Below are 20,094 nucleotides of genomic sequence, written 5' to 3'. Positions count from 1 at the left end.
AGATGCAAGTAGTGCAATACAGTATGTGGACCCCACCTAGCATTGAATCTAAAAGTATAACAAAAATCTCAACTGCCTATATATGTGAACCCAGCTCATAAAAAATTGCAAATATAAGTCTAGAGTGGAACAAAATATAAATAAATAAATACATGTTCTCATATATAAAAGATTACTAAATAGTGGAAGTTATTTTGCCTGTTTTTTCCTTTATATTGAAATGTTTTTATAAAATATATTTGATAATAAAACAAATTTGTCTTTATTTGATGCATCTTTACAATCATTTTTACATGATATTTTTCATAAACTTTGCCTTGATTTTCCCAAATAAAGAATTTCTCATAAAGATTTTTTATGAAACACATAAAATATAAAAATTAGACCATCTATGTCACTGTTGTTCATTTCTGACACTTGGATCTTCCTCTCTCCTTCTACTATCTGTTTCTTAAAATTCAGAATCAATCATTTGAATTTCTGCATTATCTATAAAAATTGGCAACTAGTAGTTTTTCAAAAAACTAAAAAAATATAGTTTTATCTTTTTGTAAACTTTTCATAAATATGTGAAAAAGAATCTTAGAAATGTGAGGATAAGACTGATGTCTTTTTAAATAGAGAAATTATTGAAACCCAAGTTTCAAAGATATATATGTCCATTTTATTTTAAAGTAGATTGAATCCAGCTTTATGAAGCCCTGTACTTAATTTCCCTAAAATTATTATGAATAACAGCTGCATGTTGTGGAGATAACTACAGAATGGGTACCCAAAGCTCAGGCCTCTGATATTTCATTGAGTTACCCACTACATTAACTCTACGCTTTACCATAGTACTTGCCTTAGTCAATAGGATTCCAGTGAATGAGATGACTACAAATGCCTAATCAATACTTGTCCAGAAGGTTGGCTTTTATGGAACACTGATATGATCAGCAAAAATAAGCATTTAGGGTTTGTAGGAAGTAGAGCAGATGCTATGTGCTCAGAATGTATTCTACTCTGCTTCAATCACCAAAAACGTGTATGGTCTCTCTCAGACAGCCAAGAGTGTTTCCCACATATAATAAAGTAAAATAAAATAAAATAAAACTTCAAACTATTCCACTGAAGAGGCTACAAGAAAGTCACGTTTCTTTAGTCAGCAACCTCAGTTGGCTGCACAGCATATGCATGTAGGCATCTTGAGTTGCTCATCTCAGTATGGAAATCAGTTCACCAACTTACTCCAAACCAAAGGTAGAACAGTTAAGCTAAAACCAGAATCAAAGAATAAAAAAAAAAGCTAATTTTATTTAGTAAATTTCAGAGTAAATTATTATAGTATTATATATCCCTATATATAGAAACTATAATATATATAGAAACTATAATATGTATAGAAACTATAATATATATATATATATATGTGTATATATGTATCCGAATTACTTTGACCTGCTGCTCCTGCTGACTTATGTACCTCACAGAGATTATTGTCCATGGTCATAATATTCTTTCACTTTGGAACTCTTTTCTACAAAGACCCTGATCAGTCCTTTCACAGGAAATATATTGTTGAAAACTCTTACTTTCCCCTGAGAGATGAAACATTGCCAAGTTTCCCTCTTACCACTGCCATGTCAAATTTCAAAGAGCAGGGTTGAGCTTTGGAAGGACTGAGAACGACTGTGGATTATTTTGGTGCTATGTGGAGTATTCACAGATTGTGTATTAATGAGAAATGAAAATACCAAGTACTTCAGAGGCTTTGGGTTTGTTCTTCTACCATAGTGGAGGAGATGGCTGAAGACAACACAAAGTGGATGGGAGTTGTGAAATTAAAGAGACAATACCTTCACATATTTGGTGCCGAGTAACTATGAACACTATTTCTATTGGTGGCATTAAATAAACAATGAAAATATCGCCCATCAAATGATTTTAAACAGTGTTAGAAAGTTGAATTGTCTGAAACCAATGGAATGGAAACAGTGGCTAGAAGAGAAACTTTCCTTTTGTGGCCTTTGATGACTTTGATTCATAGAAAAGAGAGACATACCAAAAATACTAATCTGAGTGGCCACACTAATGCTTAATCCAGCCAAGAAGTCAAAAGGATCCTGGAAATTTATTGGTGACCATGGAGGTGGTTTATATTTGTGGGGAATCTTCAGCGGACAAGATACATTTGGTGTCAGACAAGGTGTTGGTGGAAATAGTGATACAAGAATAGCTAGAATGTCTTTGCCAGTAATGCAAGAAATTTTGGAAGTGGTAGAAAGTACAATGTTTCAGCAAGTACAAAAACCAGTCTTTAACTTTTGGATTTATGAATGGAAAAAAACTAAAATGGTAGAAGTAACTTATATGCCAAACCATGAAACCAATGTGATTAAGTTGCGTCCAGCAGTAGCAGTAGCTATGACAGTGTCAGAATGTTTTAATCACCAGAAAATGCTTAGCAGGAAAAACGAAGTCAGAGAAGTGACAGTGAAAAGGCAGGTTATAACAAATTTGTGGACTCAAGCCAAACAGTGGTGGCAGTATCTTGCTGCTATAAAGGCAAGTTTAAACAATATTCATGTGGATGGGGCCAGAATTATATTTTTATATTTTACAAATATAGTGCAACAGGTTATTTAAGTTTCTGTTCTTTCTCACAAAACTTTTCACGTGTTAAAAAAATTACCTCAAAGGGTTAAAGAAGTTATTCTTTTTACGACCCTGATTTTTACTGTTAAATGTAAGAGTCTGATCATGATGCTGAATAAATGCACCTTTAAAAAATGGCATGCCCTGTACCAAACAGTACTTCCTCTTATCTAATGGTCCATAAAGATACGTTTTGGATAGAACTGCAAACCTAAGTAAGGGTCTGCTAGTTTCTAAATTTAGTTGGACTTTTGTACAATCTACTTTAAGTTTGGACAGGTACCCTCACTTTATGTAATAAAAAGGAGAGAGGGGACTTCATAACAATTGGTATTTTTTATGTATCCTGCATGACTCTTTAAGCAGACTTTAACATTAACATTATAAAAGTCTCAGTTGAAGCCAGTACTGTCTCCCAATTTTACTTTAGGCAAATTTGGCCATCTGTGCCTCACTTTCCTTATCTGTAAATTGAAGACTGTTACATCTGTCCCTTACAGGGATATTATAGTAACAAATGAGATAATATACAAGAAAGCATATTCTCACAGGAAGTAGCTGTAATTATCATAATTTAAGAGAACACAAAAATCAACTTGTGTTTACCAAAATGTGATACATCTTTCAGTTGTTGTCAATTGAATTTCTCCTAGGTATGTGGATTTAAATTTCATTTGCAATGATTTCAATGAAACTATAATTTAGCTATTTAATATCAGTCCAGCTGTTTTATCATGAGTAATTTCAGTTTCAGTAGAGTTATATTCAGATAAATTATATGTGTATTGGAAACTTTTGGGAAATAATTTCATTGTATTTTGTGAGATGAAAGTCAGTAAAAACTAATATAGTTTTTTAAACAAAAGATTTATTTTCTTTTCAAATAGAGGTTTTTCAAATTTATTTCAAATAGTTGTTGTTGCAAGTCAGCCCCTGAAGAGGTTGACTGATGGAGGGATGGAGGATGAGGCCTTTCTCCTCCAGCTCGGACCACAGGTCTGTTACCCTGTTCAGTCGACGGTTCTGAGGTGAATGCGGAGGAAAGAAAGCCAATAGGCACTCAGGCTTCTGAAGAAAACAGCTCTTCATTCCGTGAAGAGGCCGAAGCCAAAAGGCCTAAGAATAGGTCCAGGACAAAAAAAACCTCTCGCCTTCCACAGACCCTTGTTTTTATGCCCCAGAATCAGGTACCACCCAATGGTGGGAGCAGAATCAGGTACCACCCTAGGGTGGGAGCAGAATGCCAGATCACACCCTAGGGTAGGGCACAATCATGATCAGGGTAGGGTTAGTAACATAATAATCCCATTAAAATGTTTACATACACAACAAGTTGTCATATCTACTAATAAAACATAAAAATAAATAATAAAAATAAATAATATTAATGTTAATTAATAATTTATTATTAATAAAAATAAAATAATAAAAATAAATACCTAAAATTAAAATAAATAAATGTAATTGTACTAAAAGGTGAAATGTTCAGATCTCTGTTACATAATAAACTATATTATTTTAAAATTTATTTAATTAGGGTGGGGTAAAATTACATAAGTAAAATATCATGCTTTACAAAGTTATTGATTGTTGATTTTTAGGCATTTAATATTTCAATTTCAATCCCACCACCTGTGTCAGCCCCCATAACAGTGCTCCCATACTCTATCATCTCCCATATTCCACTCTCCCCACTCTCTCCATGCCACTTTAACAGGCACATTACAAAGTACCCTGGTCATGACTTATATTTGTTGTTTTCAGTGCTGTTGAGTCTGTACTTTTAACATATAGCTTTACTACTCTCCTAGAGATACATATCAATATAGCCAATATAGCCAAATCCCTGACCATTGTCAACCCCCCCATTGTGTCCCTTTCTCATATTTCTCCTTCACCTTTGATTTATTTTCTTCTATGTCCATATGTTCTCTAGGTTCTGGGGTCAAGGGAGATCTAGATACCCCATTTACTACGTTACATTTCCTCATTCAGTTATTTTATACATGTGCTTGCCTTTCTTCTTCCGCATTTTTTCTCTCATCATGTATCTTCTAGTTTTACCCAGATTGCAGCAAATTATATGATTTTAATTTTTCTTGCAGTAGCATAGTATTCTATTGTGTGTATATGACATACATCTCTGTTACTGGACACCTAGGTTAATTATGTTTCTTGGCTATTGATTGTACTAATTGTAGCAATATATAGTAGTGTGCATGCCTTCTTTTGAATAAATGTTTTTAAGTATTGAAGTTAGATACCCAAAAGCCAAATTTCTATGTCATTTGGCAGCTCAATTCTAAGTTTACTGAGGACTCTCCATACTATTTCCACAGATTGGAAACATTACCCACAGCAACAGATCACCATAAATAGAAGGCAGAGTTTCTTTTAAACCACAGTCCTGCCATAAGGCATTATTTTAACAAAAAACTCAAATGTAAAAAAAACGTTGCTGTAATTAAAGTTGTATAGTCAATTGTCTATCATAACTTTGTCATTAAAATACTTTATAAACAAGGAATCAGAATGTCAATACAGCAGGTAGATGTTTGCCTTGCATGCAGATAACCTGGCATCCCGGGTTTGATCCCTAGAACCCCTGAGCTGCCAGGTGACATCTCTGAACACAGAGTCAGGAATGTGTCCTGAGCACCTGAGTTGACCCAAATTGGTTCTTTACATATGCATATATTTAGATAATACATTATATATTGTATATATTATACATTTTATATATTTATATACTTATATAATACAATGAATGAGATCATCTTAGAAATTCTATTTTTCTCCTTAAAGTAATAGGAAAAGAAAGATAAAATTTCATGTCATTTTTCATCTAAAATGCTTAGTTGAATCCATAAAGTCAGCAAAATAAAGAGTTGAGTCAACATATAGTTAAGCCCCAAAGCCCCTTCATTTTTCTCTGATGTTCCGCCTTCATCATCTGCAGTTAAACAAAATTTCATATTCCTTTTTATTCTGTGAAAATTTAGATCCCTGAGCATAATTTTTGAAATCCAATCTAAATCCAATCAGTTTCATGGCAACTTTTCTTTCTAATAAGTTTTACTATCTTCATTTTCTTCCTGCCCCCAACACTCTGTAGTTAGCTATATTATCCTATTATATACATATTCAAAGCCTGAAGAGATTGCTTTGATTGGCCCAACTGTTTGAATTAGCCTAGTCATGTCCCATTATTCTAGACCATCTTTGTAAATATATTGTAATAAACATAAGGAAAAAAGCAAAAAAAAAAAATCCAACTTCTTTTAAGAATAATGTGGTTGTACACAAGCTGTTAGGTCTACATAGGAAAAACTTAAATCCTGTCACACATTATCTTCTTGAATCAGTCCTAGAACTTTGTTCTAGTAGCAGTGGCATGTTAGAATTCTCTTTCTCCTGACTTAACTTATCAAAGAAAGTGAACAACTTAAATGACTTCTGTGTCATGAATTGCTGAGTTATTGTGTGTGTGTGGGGGGGGAGGGGGTTAGTGACTCCATTCAGAAATCTCTGGAATTATTCTTGTTTCTCTCCAGTCCTCAAGTTGCACTGCTAGCACAAATGATGATAAAGGGCTGTTATACCCTAATATGCAAGAACACTTCTATAGGGATTTCAGGACAAGTGGAATCTGGAATGACTGAGTCTCTTATGTTGAAGAAAATAGTAATATGTTGATGTGATGAAGTAAGTGATCTTATTACATTAGGTTTAACCAATGGAAGCTCTGTGGAAGCAACAGGGGGATGAAGTATGAAGAAAATTGAGAGAGATGTTGTCAGGAGAATTTCACTTTTGTGGAGGGCAAAGTCTAGGATAAGTTTTTTCCAATTACACTGGGAATAAATTATTGCTCACAAGATAAAAAGAACAGCTCAAGCAGTCCATCTACTTGATCAAAATATAAATATATCAAACAAAACTTCTCAGTAAGTTTCTATGATACAATGAAGTTTAGGCAAGGAGATCACTACAAATAGAACCCCTGTTCTAATTTAAATTACCTACTTGTGCTATAAAGTAATCATTTAAAAAATCTAGTTATGGAGCCGGAGCAGTGGCACAGGGGGTAAGGTCTCTGCCTTGCTCGCACTAGCCTATGATGGACCGCAGTTCGATCCCCCTCCTCGTCCCATATGATCCCCAAGCCAGGAACAATTTCTGACCACATAGCCAGGAGTAATCCCTGAGTGTCACCGGTGTGGCTGCAAAACAAAAACAAGTAAACAAAATCTAATCATGTGGCCTATATTGAAGGATGGTCTTAAGTTCAGAAAAGCACATAGTCAATGATATTTACATGTGCATCAGGGGCATGACATGTGAATAGAGAGGAAATGGGCATCTAATACTCATAATGATATAAATGTGACTTATCTTAAGAAATTGTTAAATAACAAAAAACCCTATTGCCTGCACCTAAGTTTACTTATTTCTTTAGAATTATTTTGAAAGTATACAGAGAAGCTGAAGATAGAATAGTGCAATTTTTGATTAAAACTCCAGAAGTGTGCCTTTGTTTTAACAAAGGCAATAATCTGTATTATATGATATATATATGTTTGTACACATAATGAGTGTACCTTTATGTACATGAGTTTATATACTATACATAGTATATATGACTATAAATTATTAAAGTTACCAACTTTAACTTCTATGTAGTATATATTAGTATAAATGCTAATATCTACTATATAAAAGTTAATGAAAATGGGTAACTGAAATAATATGTAATAGGAAGTGATTACAAAGGATAAAATATTCACAAAATATTAGCCATTCTCTAAGATTCTGGTTGTATAACACAATTTTGTGGCAAAATTAAGTATTAGAAACTGAGATATGTGGCAACGTCTCTCACTTGTTCACGTAGTCTGTGCAGATTTTACTTATGAAAGGTATATTTAGGTATCCTGAAGCCTAAGAGGCACAATCAATAAGACAAAAATTAGGTACGTGGAGCTGCACCCATATTTATTTAATTGTTCTAAGAAAATTTGCTTCTTACTTTTGTAAATTATGACAAATATTTGTCAGAGAGAAAACATGGGAAAAAGTTAGAAATATAGCAATTGTACAGCACTTATTGTTCTTGTTTTTTTGTGATGTGTACCAATCTTTATGGCATGGATGGTACCTCATTGTTGTTTTGATTTGCATGTTCCTAGTGATTAGTCATGTGAGCATTTTTTCATGTGCCTGTTAGCCATTGGTAGTGCTGGTGGGAATGGGGGGAGAATGGAACTCATTCACTTCTGGTGGGAATGCCATTTAGTTAAGCTTTTATGAAAAAATATATGGAGATTTCTCCAAAAACGGAAAATTGAACTCTAATATTATTAAGCATTACTACATCTAGGGATAAAAACATAAAAGCACAATACAAATATGTCTTTTGCACACCTATATTCATTGCAGCACTATTTACAATAGCTAGAACCTGGAAACAAGCCAGATGTCCTACAACAGATGAGTGGCTTAAGAAACTGTGGTACATATGCACAATAGAATACTATGCAGCTGTCAGAAATTTTCCTATACATTGATAGATATGAAAACTATTATGCTGAGTGAAATATGTCAGAGAAAGAGAGACACAGAATAGTCTCACTCAGGGGTTGGAGCAGTGGCGCAAGGCGGAAAGCCTTGTGTGTGCATGCCTAGGACATACTGTGGTTCTATTCCCCAGCTTCCCATATGGTTCCCCAAGCTAGAAGTGATTTCTGAGCACATAGCCAGGAGTAATCCCCGAGAGTCACCTGGTGTAGCCCCAAACAAACAAACAAACAAAAGCATAGTCTCACTCATCTATGGTATTTAAGAAAAATAAAGACATTATTGTAATAATACCCAGAGACAATAGAGATCAGGGCTGGAATAACCAGTCCACAATATGAAGCTTATCCACAAGGAGTGGTGAGTGCAGTTAGAAAAATAACTACACTAACAACTATCATGACAATGGTAATAAGTGAGAGAAATAGAATGCCTGTCTTGAATACAAGCAGGGGGTGGGGAGGTGGAAAATGGGGGGGGGACATAGGTAGTGGAAAGTTTGCATTTGAAAGGGGGGTATTTTTTTTCTATAACTGAAACCCAATTACAAACATGTTTGTAATCATGGTAGTTAAATAAAGATATTATAAAAGAATAAAAATTAAAAAAGGAGGAAAGCTAATCTTTTCCTCCTTTTGCCTTTTGTAAGTGCAATTCCACTAACCATAGATTGATGCTGTATGAAGAAAAACTACCTGTAGACATTGAAATGCAGAGAATTAAGATACAGAAATAAAACATGTCATTTTCGTGCTGCTGCACATGATTTTATATGGCAGTATATGGTCTGTTTCAGTAGACCTCACACAGGAGGTGTGTGGAAAAAATGTCTGCAGGTTTTCATAGACCAGAAACAAGTAAAAGCAAAGTGTTCCGTATAAATATTGAATTATTTTATAATTACTTCTTTCTCTTCCAAAGTTATGCAATCTTCATTTTATTGTAAGTTTAGAAATTTGAAGTAAAGAAAAACTATGAGAACTTAGGTAACACTGAACTCAAATCATGCTATAACTGTGTCATCTAGTTTTATGATTTTGCATCAATTACGTGGATAGATATTTATACTTATGTTGATACTTGCAAAGCTCTTAATTATTTGATTATATTATTTTGTATTAATCTTTAATTTATCAATATTCCATGATTGATAAAGGTTTATATTTTCTATTATGTTTGAAAATAAATTTTAAATAAAGGTGTGTATTGCCTTATTTTATCCAATGATTTTTATTAATTAGCCAGTAAGGTCAGGATATGACATTAGAAAATAATCTTGAAACAACATTTTACTAACATCATAATTTAATCGTGCTGTGTGAAATATAATTAGAAAATAAAGCTCTTTATACCAGTATTCTACATATGACTGGAATTCAATGAATAAAATTTCTAAAGGAATAAGTAAAATTTTAAAATAAAGAAAGGCAAGGCAATTTCTTGTTTTTTTTTTTCTAAAAATTCTTGCTTTTCTGATCTTTGGTAACTGGTTAATAATGTTAAAAAGTATAATTGTTTGGAAAGTACAGTTTCCTCCTTGAAGATGCCTTTAGTCTCAATGTCATGGAGTGTTTTTCCTACGTGTTGTTCTATGTACCTTATGGTATCCGGTCTGATATCAAGGTCTTTAATCCATTTGGATTTTACCTTCATACATGGCGTTAACTGGGGGTCTATGTTCGCTTTTTGGCAAGTGGTTAACCAGTTCTGCCAGCACCACTTGTTGAAGAAGTTTTTCCTATTCCACTTAGGATTTCTTGTTCCTTTGTCAAAAATTAGGTGTTTGTATGTGTGGGGAATGTTCTCTGAGAACTCAAGCCTATTCCACTGATCTGAGGGTCTGTCTATTCCAATACCATGCTGTTTTGATAACTATTGCTTTGTAGTACAGTTTAAAGTTGGGGAAAGTGATGTCTCCCATACTCCTTTTCCCTAGGAGTGCTTTAACTATTCGAGGGTGTTTATTGTTCCAGATGAACTTCATAAGTGTTTGATCCACTTCTTTGAAGAATGTCATGGGTGTCTTTAGAGGGATTGCATTAAATCTGTATAATGCTTTGGGGAGTATTGCCATTTTAATGATGTTAATCCAGAGATAAACAGATGAGAATACATTAAGCTGAGAAGCTTCTGCACCTTAAAAGAAATAGTGCCCAGGATACAAGAGCCACCCACTGAGTGGGAGAAACTATTCATCCAATACCCATCAGATAAGGGGCTAATATCCAAAATATACAGGGCACTGACAGAATTTTACAAGAAAAAAACATCTAATCCCATCAAAAAATGGGGAGAAGAAATAAACAGACACTTTGATAAAAAAGAAATACAAATGGCCAAAAGGCACATGAAAAAAATGCTCCTCATCACTAATCATAGGGAGATGCAAATCAAAAAACCGATGAGATACCATCTCACACCACAGAGATTGGCATACATCACAAAGAATGAGATCAGCGCTGGCGGGGATGTGGAGAGAAAGGAACTCTTATCCACTGCTGGTGGGAATGCCATCTAGTCCAACCTCTATGGAAAGCGATATGGAGATTCCTCCAAAATCTGGAAATTGAGCTCCCATTCAACCCAGCTATTCCACTGCTAGGGATATACCCTAGGAACACAAGAATACAATACAAAAACCCCTTCCTCACACCTATATTTATTGTAGCACTATTCACAATAGCCAGGCTCTGGAAACAACCAAGATGCCCTTCAACAGATGAATGGCTAAAGAAACTGTGGTACATATACACAATGGAATATTCTGCAGCCATCAGGAGAGATGAAGTTATAAAATTTTTCTATACATGGATGTACATGGAATCTACCATGCTGAGTGAAATAAGTCAGAGGGAGAGAGAGAGGCACAGAATAGTCTCACTCATCTATGGGTTTTAAGAAAAATAAAAGTCATTTTTGCAACAATCCTCAGAAACAATGAGAGGAGGGCTGGAAGTTACAGCTTACCTCATGAAGCTCACCACAAAGAGTGGTGAGTGCAGTTATAGAAATAACTACACAGAGAACTACCATAACCATGTGAATGAATGAGGGAACTGGAAAGCCTGTCTAGAGTACAGGTGGGGGTGGGGTGGGATGGAGGGAGATTTGGGACATTGCTGGTGGGAATGTTGCACTGGTGAAGGGGGGTGTTCTTTACATGACTGGAACCTAATCACAATCATATTTGTAATCAAGATGCTTAAATAAATATATTATAAATAAAAAAGTTTAATTGTGCATTACAGGTAGGAGTTTTGCTATCAAGTAGTCATTTGTGAAGAAGGGCTATTTATAGTGTGTAGATATTTTGTTGTTGTTGTTTTTTGGGGGGTGGGACACCTGGTGACTCTCAGGGGTCCTGGCTATGCGCTCAGAAATCGCTCCTGTCTTCGGGGACCATATGGGACGCCAGGGATGGAAGCACGATCTGTTCTAGGCTATCGCTGGCAAGACAGACGCCTTACCCCTTCATATCATCGTTCCGGACTCTATAGTGTAGATTTTCTAAGTAAAAGCTAGCGCTGGAAATTCTTAGAAAACATGAAAGTAAAATGCATTGGAACACTGAATTCAGATCTACTTTTAATTACAGAATTATTGCTAACAAATTTTTGTCTGTTTACAATTTTGACTAACAAATTATAGTCAGAAAATAAAACTTTACTTGAAATTAATAGTTATCTTTCAATTGCTTAGATGTATGACTGAGACCTATGATTAAAAATTTGCCTAAATATAGTGATGTTACTGTTGGTAGTAGAATTACTATAAAAGTTAAAAAAAGAAGTATTTTAGTGTGTAAGTTCTCAAATAATTTTCCTGAGAATTTAAACAAAAAGATTTAGAAATTTCAGAGCCTTTTGAATGAGAAAAATATCTATTTAACTTGCTCAATAAACTAATAGAGATATAAATGGAATCATCAAAGATTATTTTAATTAAACAGAAACTCAAGTATTAGCCATGTGGAAATTAAGATTGATAGCATAATACAAAATACAAAAGTTATCTGTTGAAATCAAAATTAATATGATTAATATTGTGGCCAGGCTACATTAGCATAAAATGTGAGAGGGAATTTTAATAGGATTGTAATTAATTACAAGAGGAAGAAAGCCAGAAATTTTTACATCTTTTCATCATATCATTTAGCTTTCTTAGCAATGATGTTTTATGAGGAAGTGAAAGAATACTAAAATGTTTTCAATTGGCTCCATTAAGAAATTTGTAAGCTCCTATATTGCATTAACTGAATTTAAAGTTTTCATTATTAATTTTATCTAAGCATTGTAGTTTAAGCAATATGTTTATAATAAAGTAAAGGTTTGTTATATTGATTTGCAAATCAATTCACTTTACTACCATCAAAGTGTTTCTGACCCCTGTCCTTTACAATGCATTGTCCCTGTATCCCATCAGACCTGATTTTCTTTCTCTTTAAATGCTCTCTCCTTATTCTTAATCAATTATGTAATCAAGACAAGGAGTTTCTTATTTAGTAATACATTTTCTTGTTTATTTTTATATTACACAAATGAATGAGATTATCAGGCATTTCTTCTACCTCTGATTTATTTTGCTTAGCATGATACCATCCAGTTTCATTCATATTGCAATGATTTCATCTTTTCATACAGATACATAGTACTCCATTTTGTACACATACCACAAATTCTTTATCCATTCATCTATAATTAACTTTTAATTATTTTCATGTATTTGGGTTTTAGATTTGGGGCCACACCAGTCAGGGCTTATTCCTGACTCAGCATTTCTAAAGGTGCTTGGCATATGGGCTACTGAGAAACAAACCTGGGCCAGCTATATGAAAGGTAAGTAGTCAATTTACTGCACTGTCTCATCGAGCAATATATTTTTTAAATTAAAGCAATAATTCTTAAATTTAATATTTTTGTGTTGGGTGGTATATGTAAGAGTTGGGATTATTGGGTATTTTCTTTCTTTCTTTTTTTCTTTTTTCTCTTTTTTTTTGGTTTTGGGTTATACCCTGTGGCACTCAGGAGTTACTCCTGGCTTTGTGCTCAGAAATCGCTCCTGGCATGCTCAGGGGACCATATGGGATGTGGGAATTTGAACCACCGTCTGTCCGTCCTGGATCAGCTGTGTGCAATGCAAACGTCCTGCTGCTAAACTTACTCTCCGGCTACAAGGTATTTCCATATGTTTTTCATAGAAGTTTTTTAATTTTGTCACTTTAATATTTAATTTTTAGTTTTTTGCTTTCATATTCTAATGTATTTTATTGAAGGTCCTTTCCATTGTTTCACTCACTCGACTTGTTGAACATTCTAATCATTTCTATTCTAAAGTATTTGTAAAAGAGATTATATAGGTAGTTGTTAGTGATTGACTCCTCAGCTTTACAGTCTTTGTCCACTACCTGTGGTGGGGTTCTGCTCTGGTTTACTATGGTTTCTTTTGTAGTCTGCTGGTGGTTTATTCCCCACTTCTTACTTAACCGCCCAATTGCCAGACTATTCTCTATGGGGGTACTATTTATGTAGGGAGATTATCTTGTGGTCAGAACTCTGCAAAACCATTCTGTGACTTTTGACCTTTGAAGTGATACACGATGTGTGGTTACCGGTACTCTATGTTTGGCAGTACTCTAATCCTATTCAGAGCAACAAAGAAAAATTTGGCCTGAAAGTGAAAGCATTTGGTAACTCACATCAGGAGTTACATCATATCAGAGGAGTCATATCACAGATATGCCATCTGATCTTCGTGTAGAATCAGGGTTCTTGGCATGTGTGATGTATGTTTGGAGGGTCTATCAATTAAGTTATTTTTTAACAAAAGAAAAGAGCACTGCATGCATGTCTCTATACTCCTTCAAATACACAATTGCAGTACATTTTCAATAATCTTACATTATTATTATAATTTTCTCACATTCTGGATTTCCAGACTTTTGTTTTGTTTTTGTTTTTATTTATTTATTTGGTTTCTTTTTTTTGAGGGGTTCACATCCAGGTCAGTTTAGAGGGTACTCTTGGCTAAGTGCGCAGAAATCGCTCCTGGCTTGGGGAATACATGGGATGCTGGGGATCAAACCAAGGTCTATCCTGGAAAGAGTGCGTGCAAAGCAAATGCCCTACTGCTGTGCTATGGCTCCAGCCCAGTTTCTAGACTTTTTATAGATTTGGGGCTAATTTTTGTTTTTTTTTTTATATTCAAAATGATAAGCCATAGACCATACTTAATTATATGAAGAAAATAATGTATATAAAGTCACGTTGGGGTAAATCAAAGAAATTATGCCAAAAGAATTATTGAGATTTTCAGTGTTTGACATTTGCTTCTCTGTAGAATGAAACAAAGAATCTAAAAGAAAAATTTTACATGAGATTCTTATATTTATTTTATTCTAAGCCACCACAAAATGGAGCAGAAAATGTAAAGGCCTTTGCCAAAGATTGAAATATAAGATTTGAGAAAAATAGATTCAGCAAAAGAAAACTAATTTTAGAACTGCTTTTTAAAAATAGGATGAACTATTAAATTAAGGAATAGGCAAATCAGCCAAGAACTGTAAACAATTGATACAAAGCCCAGCACTCTGAATTTATTTATAACTTACAAAACTCACCATTATCTTTGATTATTGAATTGTTTTTGACTATTTTTTTAATTCAATATACTCGTCACAGTCTTGCTACTATTGCTTCTAAGCTTATTGATTTTTTCTTGAATTGGTCAATTTAGGCAACACATTTTTCATTTTATTCTACTCAAAATATATTAAGACAGCATGCAGGAAAAGACATGCCTGATGATTAAGCATTTAAAGTGGTAAAGAAATAATTGGTTTGTATATGGACCCTGCAAACACACACACACACACACACACACACACACACACACACATACACACCTGAAACATCTTCTGAGGAGATGTATCTATAATTGAAGGTTGCAGATTATGGTTTACAATTTAAACTTCTCATGCTGATTTTTTCCTGCTAAGTATATTATCAAAATTTTAATTTTAAACCTGAATTTAAAGCCTAAAAATAGTTTTGCACTATCCATGTGGTTTTTAAAATTCTTGTAATGTCCTTGGGCAGGAGAGATAGTGTGGAGGTAAGGCATTTGCCTTGCATGCAGACGGATGGTGGTTTGAATCCTGGCATCCCACATGGTCCCCTGAGCCTGCCAGGAGCAATTTCTGAGCGCAGAGCCAGGAGTAACTCCTGAGTACTGCTGAGTGTGACCCAAAAACCAACCAACCAACCAACCAAACAAACAAACAAACAAACAGAAATTCTTGTAATGTCCTGATGGACTAGTACTGTTATGGCTATAAAATGCCTTTATAGGGTTGAAGAGAAAGTATATGAAGTTAGACATTTGCCTTGCATGAAACTGACCCCAGTTCAGTTCCCAGAACTGCATATGGTCCTAGCAAACATTTCTTTGATCAAATGCTAAGAATAGGTCCCGGTTTTAGCCTCTGAGAACCACCTGCTATGGTAACCAATTAAGTCTCAAAGAAGTCCTTATATTATTGTGCTAAAACTAAATTCTAAAGGAATAATGTTTTAAAGAAATACTAAATTATTCTAAAGGAATAAAAGGGCATTAAAGTGTCATTATAAAGCTTCTCTCTTGCTTAATTAATTGTTCTGAGAGGAAAAAGAGAGAAAAATTATAATGGCTGGCCAGCAATATATCCCCTCCCAAGACCTTCAAATAATGTTTTACTTAAGAACATGGAAAATAACAGCTGCATATTCTTCAAAAAGGATGAAACAGAGAGTTCATATGATGAGTAACAGTACTTCTTTCACATGCCCAAAGTTACTGGTTTAATAATTGTAACCACTTTTACAGTGATCCCTCAGCATGGTAAACTCTTCTGGGTGTGACTAAAAAAAAAAAAAAGAGCGAAAACCAAATATTCAAAGATGATCTGATACCTAACCTACTCAATCTCTTCCAGGAAGAGGAAAACACAAGAACCCTCCAAAAAGTTTTTTATATGAGAAGTATTACTTGATTAAAAACTTCAAGAAGCTGAGACTTTACTGAAAAATAAAATTTAAGAACAATACCCCTAATGGACCTATAAAAAATTTCAACAAATGTCTAGAAAAGTTTGTACAACAACCTATTAAACATAATAAATTAAGCACAATAAATTAAGCCCAATTAAGCATAAATCACAGCATGATCAGTTAGTGTGATTCACCACATTAAAAAAAAAGGACACAAATTGTATTTTCTCTAATTATACAGAGAAAATTCTTGGCAATATTCAGCATGATGGAAATTCTCAAAAAGTGCTAACTGAAGGATTCTATATAAATATAGTGTCACATATAGCAAACCAGCTGCTAATATAATTTATTATATAAAATAGGAAGTCATTCCTATAATATCAGAAATGTGCTGTGGATGACCCCCTAATCCTCCACCTCAAAACTGAAGTACCATTTTTTGTTACCATTCAACAAAGTACTGTAAGTCCTCAACATTCTAATTAAACTAGGCAGAGAAATTAAAAATAATTTAAGATGACAAAAAAGTTAAACTATCACTATTTTATGGCATGATATTGTGTACAGGAAACCTTAAAGATTATATCAAAAAACTCCTAAAATTATAAATCTATAAAGTATTGGGTTTCAATATCAAGCCATAAAACTTTATGTCATTATTTATGTAAATAATGATTCAATAAAGAAATAAATACGAAAAATACTATCCTATCTATGATTGTATAAAAAAGAGTACTTTAAATATTTAGAAATTAATCGAATGAAGAAGGTGAAAGACCTATGTAGTAAAATTAAAGTTCACCTTTAAAAGAAATTTAAAATGATGCAAAGAAATCAAAGCATATTGCTTATATATTTAGATGATCAATATAATTAAAATAACCATCTAACCCAAAGTTATTTATCAAAACATTATGATTCCCATAAAAATCAACAACATTATGGGCACATGACAAATATTTCTAAAATTTATATGGAACCATAAAATTAAAATATCCAAAGCAATTCTAATATTAGGAGGCATCACTTTTCTAGAATTTAATCTCTACAGCAAAGCTGTAGTAATCAAAACTGTGTGCTACTGAGTAAAAGAAAAATAAAAATTACAGATCAACAGAACAGGACTGAGAGCCCATACATAAGCATTCCGAAGTAGGAACAGTTTGTTATTTTTTGGGTGGGATGGCATACAAGCAGTGTTCAAGGTTTACTATTTGCTTTGAGTTTAAGGATCACTTCTGGAGGGGCTCACCAGACCATTATGGATACTGGGAATGAACCAGGCTGGGTTTCAGCAAGGCAAACACCTTATGGATAATATTATCTCTCTAACCTTGAATATTTAGTTTATAACAAAGTTGCTATGTAAGTGAAGAGGGAGAGCTTCTTCAGCAAATAGCACTGGTTAGCAACTTAGAACAAACAAACAAAACACAAATCTAACTTAGACTCTGAACTCAACAATTGACAGAAAGTTATTTCAAAGTGAATTTTAAAACTCAATATCAAATTTTTTTCATAACATAAATTAAAAAATATAGGCAAGGTGATCTAAGATCTTGACCTCAACAGACTCTTTAGTGCTATGATTTCATTGGCAAAGTAAATGAAAATAGACATGAAACTACATCAAATGAAAAAGCTTTTTCACTGAGAAACAAGTGAGATCTAATATTAAAAAAGACTGTTGATTGGGAGAAAATATTTACACACTCTATATTAAAAAAAGGCTAATCATTTAGATATAAAATGTGCTCTCAATGGTGAAAAACAAGAATGTGGTAGGTGAGACCAAAAATTTAATGGAATACCTTAGTAGCAGAATGACAACAGATGAGAAACATATCCGTGAGCTTAAATATAAGATGCAAGAACCTTCTAAAGAGCAAGTATAAAAGCACTCTATAATTAATGAACAGCATACTAGCAAACTTTGGGGTGAATTCAAGAAAAAGAGAAGAATTATAGGAGTTACTGAGGAACAGGAAAGTGACATTGATGGAACAGAAAATTAGAAATAAAAAAGTTATAGGCAAGAATTTCCCAGAGTTGAAGAGTGCATACACCCAGATTCAAGAGCTGCAAAAAAGAAAAAAAAAAGTGTCCCTGCAAATGATCAAACAAACAAGAACTACAACCAATATTGTAATGAGAATGATGGAAGCCAAAAACAGAAATAAAATTCTGAGCTCATCAAAAATGTTCACCATGGAGTCTCTAAAATAATTTTCTGATAGGTTATTAGGTTGGGCATCACCAATAGAGCCTTCCCTCTGAAAACATTGTTTGCCAGGTTTTATACCACTTCTTTATTGTGTCTGCTATGGTCTCAGCTGAATCTTTGTAGTTTATTCTTAGAGAATACCTCTGAGAGATTTAGCTGAGTATAACTTGGTTTCTTTTCTGTGATGCCAGTAACTTTTTGCTATTGGTCAATTACAGGGGTTACTTTTAATGCCATTTTAATACTGATTTTTCTCTAGCTGCAATATAGGATCTCTAATTTCTTATCACTATTGTCACTGTCTTGTGAGGGATTTACTGAGTGCTAGGTGGACAGAGTCAAGAATGACTTTTGTACTTATAGCACAAAATTCCTGGAAATAGTCAGGACTATACATTAGTGATTGGGTTCAGAGGAGGAAGATTGTGTATTTAAAGAAAAAATAGAGTGATTATAGAACTTCTTATTCTACTAGTAAGAGCAGCTCTTGCCCCAAGAGGCAATGGTAACCTGAGCTTGAAGAGACCTGGAAGTTTCTGACTTTCACTGGATGAATCATTAGCTGGTAGGTGAGCTTTAGAAGCATAGTCTCCAAAAACAAGTACACCAAAAAGCAAGAGATCGAATGGTACCAGGTGGGCATTCTGAACTGAAAAAGAAGAAGAAGAAGAGGCTGGAGGGTAGAAATAGGAGCAAGATTTTCCCAGCAGAGTTTGTTGACATAAATTTTTTCTTTTTTTTTTTTTACACACTTAGCCCCATTGTCAAAAGTTAACATAAATCAATCCTTATTTAAGGGTTTACTTCGGGGATCTCAATTCTGTATGCTTTTCTTATAGTCAGTACTGCCCTTTTTAAAAAAAAAAATTAGGGGCCAGAGAGATAGCATGGAGGTAAGGTCTTTGCCTTCCATGCAGAAGGACAGTGGTTCAAATCCCGGCATCCCATATGGTCCCCTGTGCCTGCCAGGGGCAATTTCTGAGTATAGAGCTAGGAGTAACCCCTGAATGCTGCTGGCTGTGACCCAAAACCAAAATAAATAAATAAATAAATAAATAAATAAATTATTCAGCTTTACATGAGATTAGACTCAATGAATAAGATGTCCCCTTAAAAGTAATCTTCACAGGGCAGGAGTGCTAGTACAAGGGGAGCTACTTGTCTTGCTGTGGTACATCTCAGGTCAATCTCCAGCATCCAAAATGGTCCCTCCAGCACTGTTGAGAGTGATTCCTGAGCACAGAGATAAGAGTAACTCCTAAGCATCACCAGGAGGGAATCCTAACCCCAGAAAAACTTTGCTATTTCAGTGTTTATAATTGAATAGTCTACAAAAATTAAAAAGTAATTTCTCATCTTTATAAACAAGCCATGTCAGAATGTTATAGATATTGCATCCATAAATAAATTGAAGGAACTATAGTTCTCTGTAAATGTTCCACATCCCATTTTTGTAATTCCAGGTGAATGGGTCTGAAGATAGTCATGAGGGAAAAAATAAACATGAAGTCCAGAGGCTTCTAATTTCATGGTGCTCAGGCCCACCAAACCAAAGCCTTTCTTTATTCATCAGCTCAAATCCCAAACTAGAAGGGGAGTGTAGAGTGAGAGACAAAGGTGTCTATCAAG

The 20,094-nt window shown here is 34.1% G+C and overlaps 1 pseudogene; it reads left to right on the top strand.

Moving 5' to 3' along the window:
* Positions 1–2,073: 2,073 nt before the first annotated feature.
* Positions 2,074–20,094, top strand: part of LOC126024224 (hexokinase-1-like) — a 134,274-nt pseudogene continuing 116,253 nt past the window's right edge.

The sequence above is a fragment of the Suncus etruscus genome, chromosome 12 (genome assembly GCF_024139225.1).
Source record: "Suncus etruscus isolate mSunEtr1 chromosome 12, mSunEtr1.pri.cur, whole genome shotgun sequence".
In the NCBI taxonomy this organism is placed as follows: domain Eukaryota; kingdom Metazoa; phylum Chordata; class Mammalia; order Eulipotyphla; family Soricidae; genus Suncus; species Suncus etruscus.
Note: the sequence above shows the minus strand (reverse complement) of the source record. Positions and strands in the feature narration are given on the sequence as shown.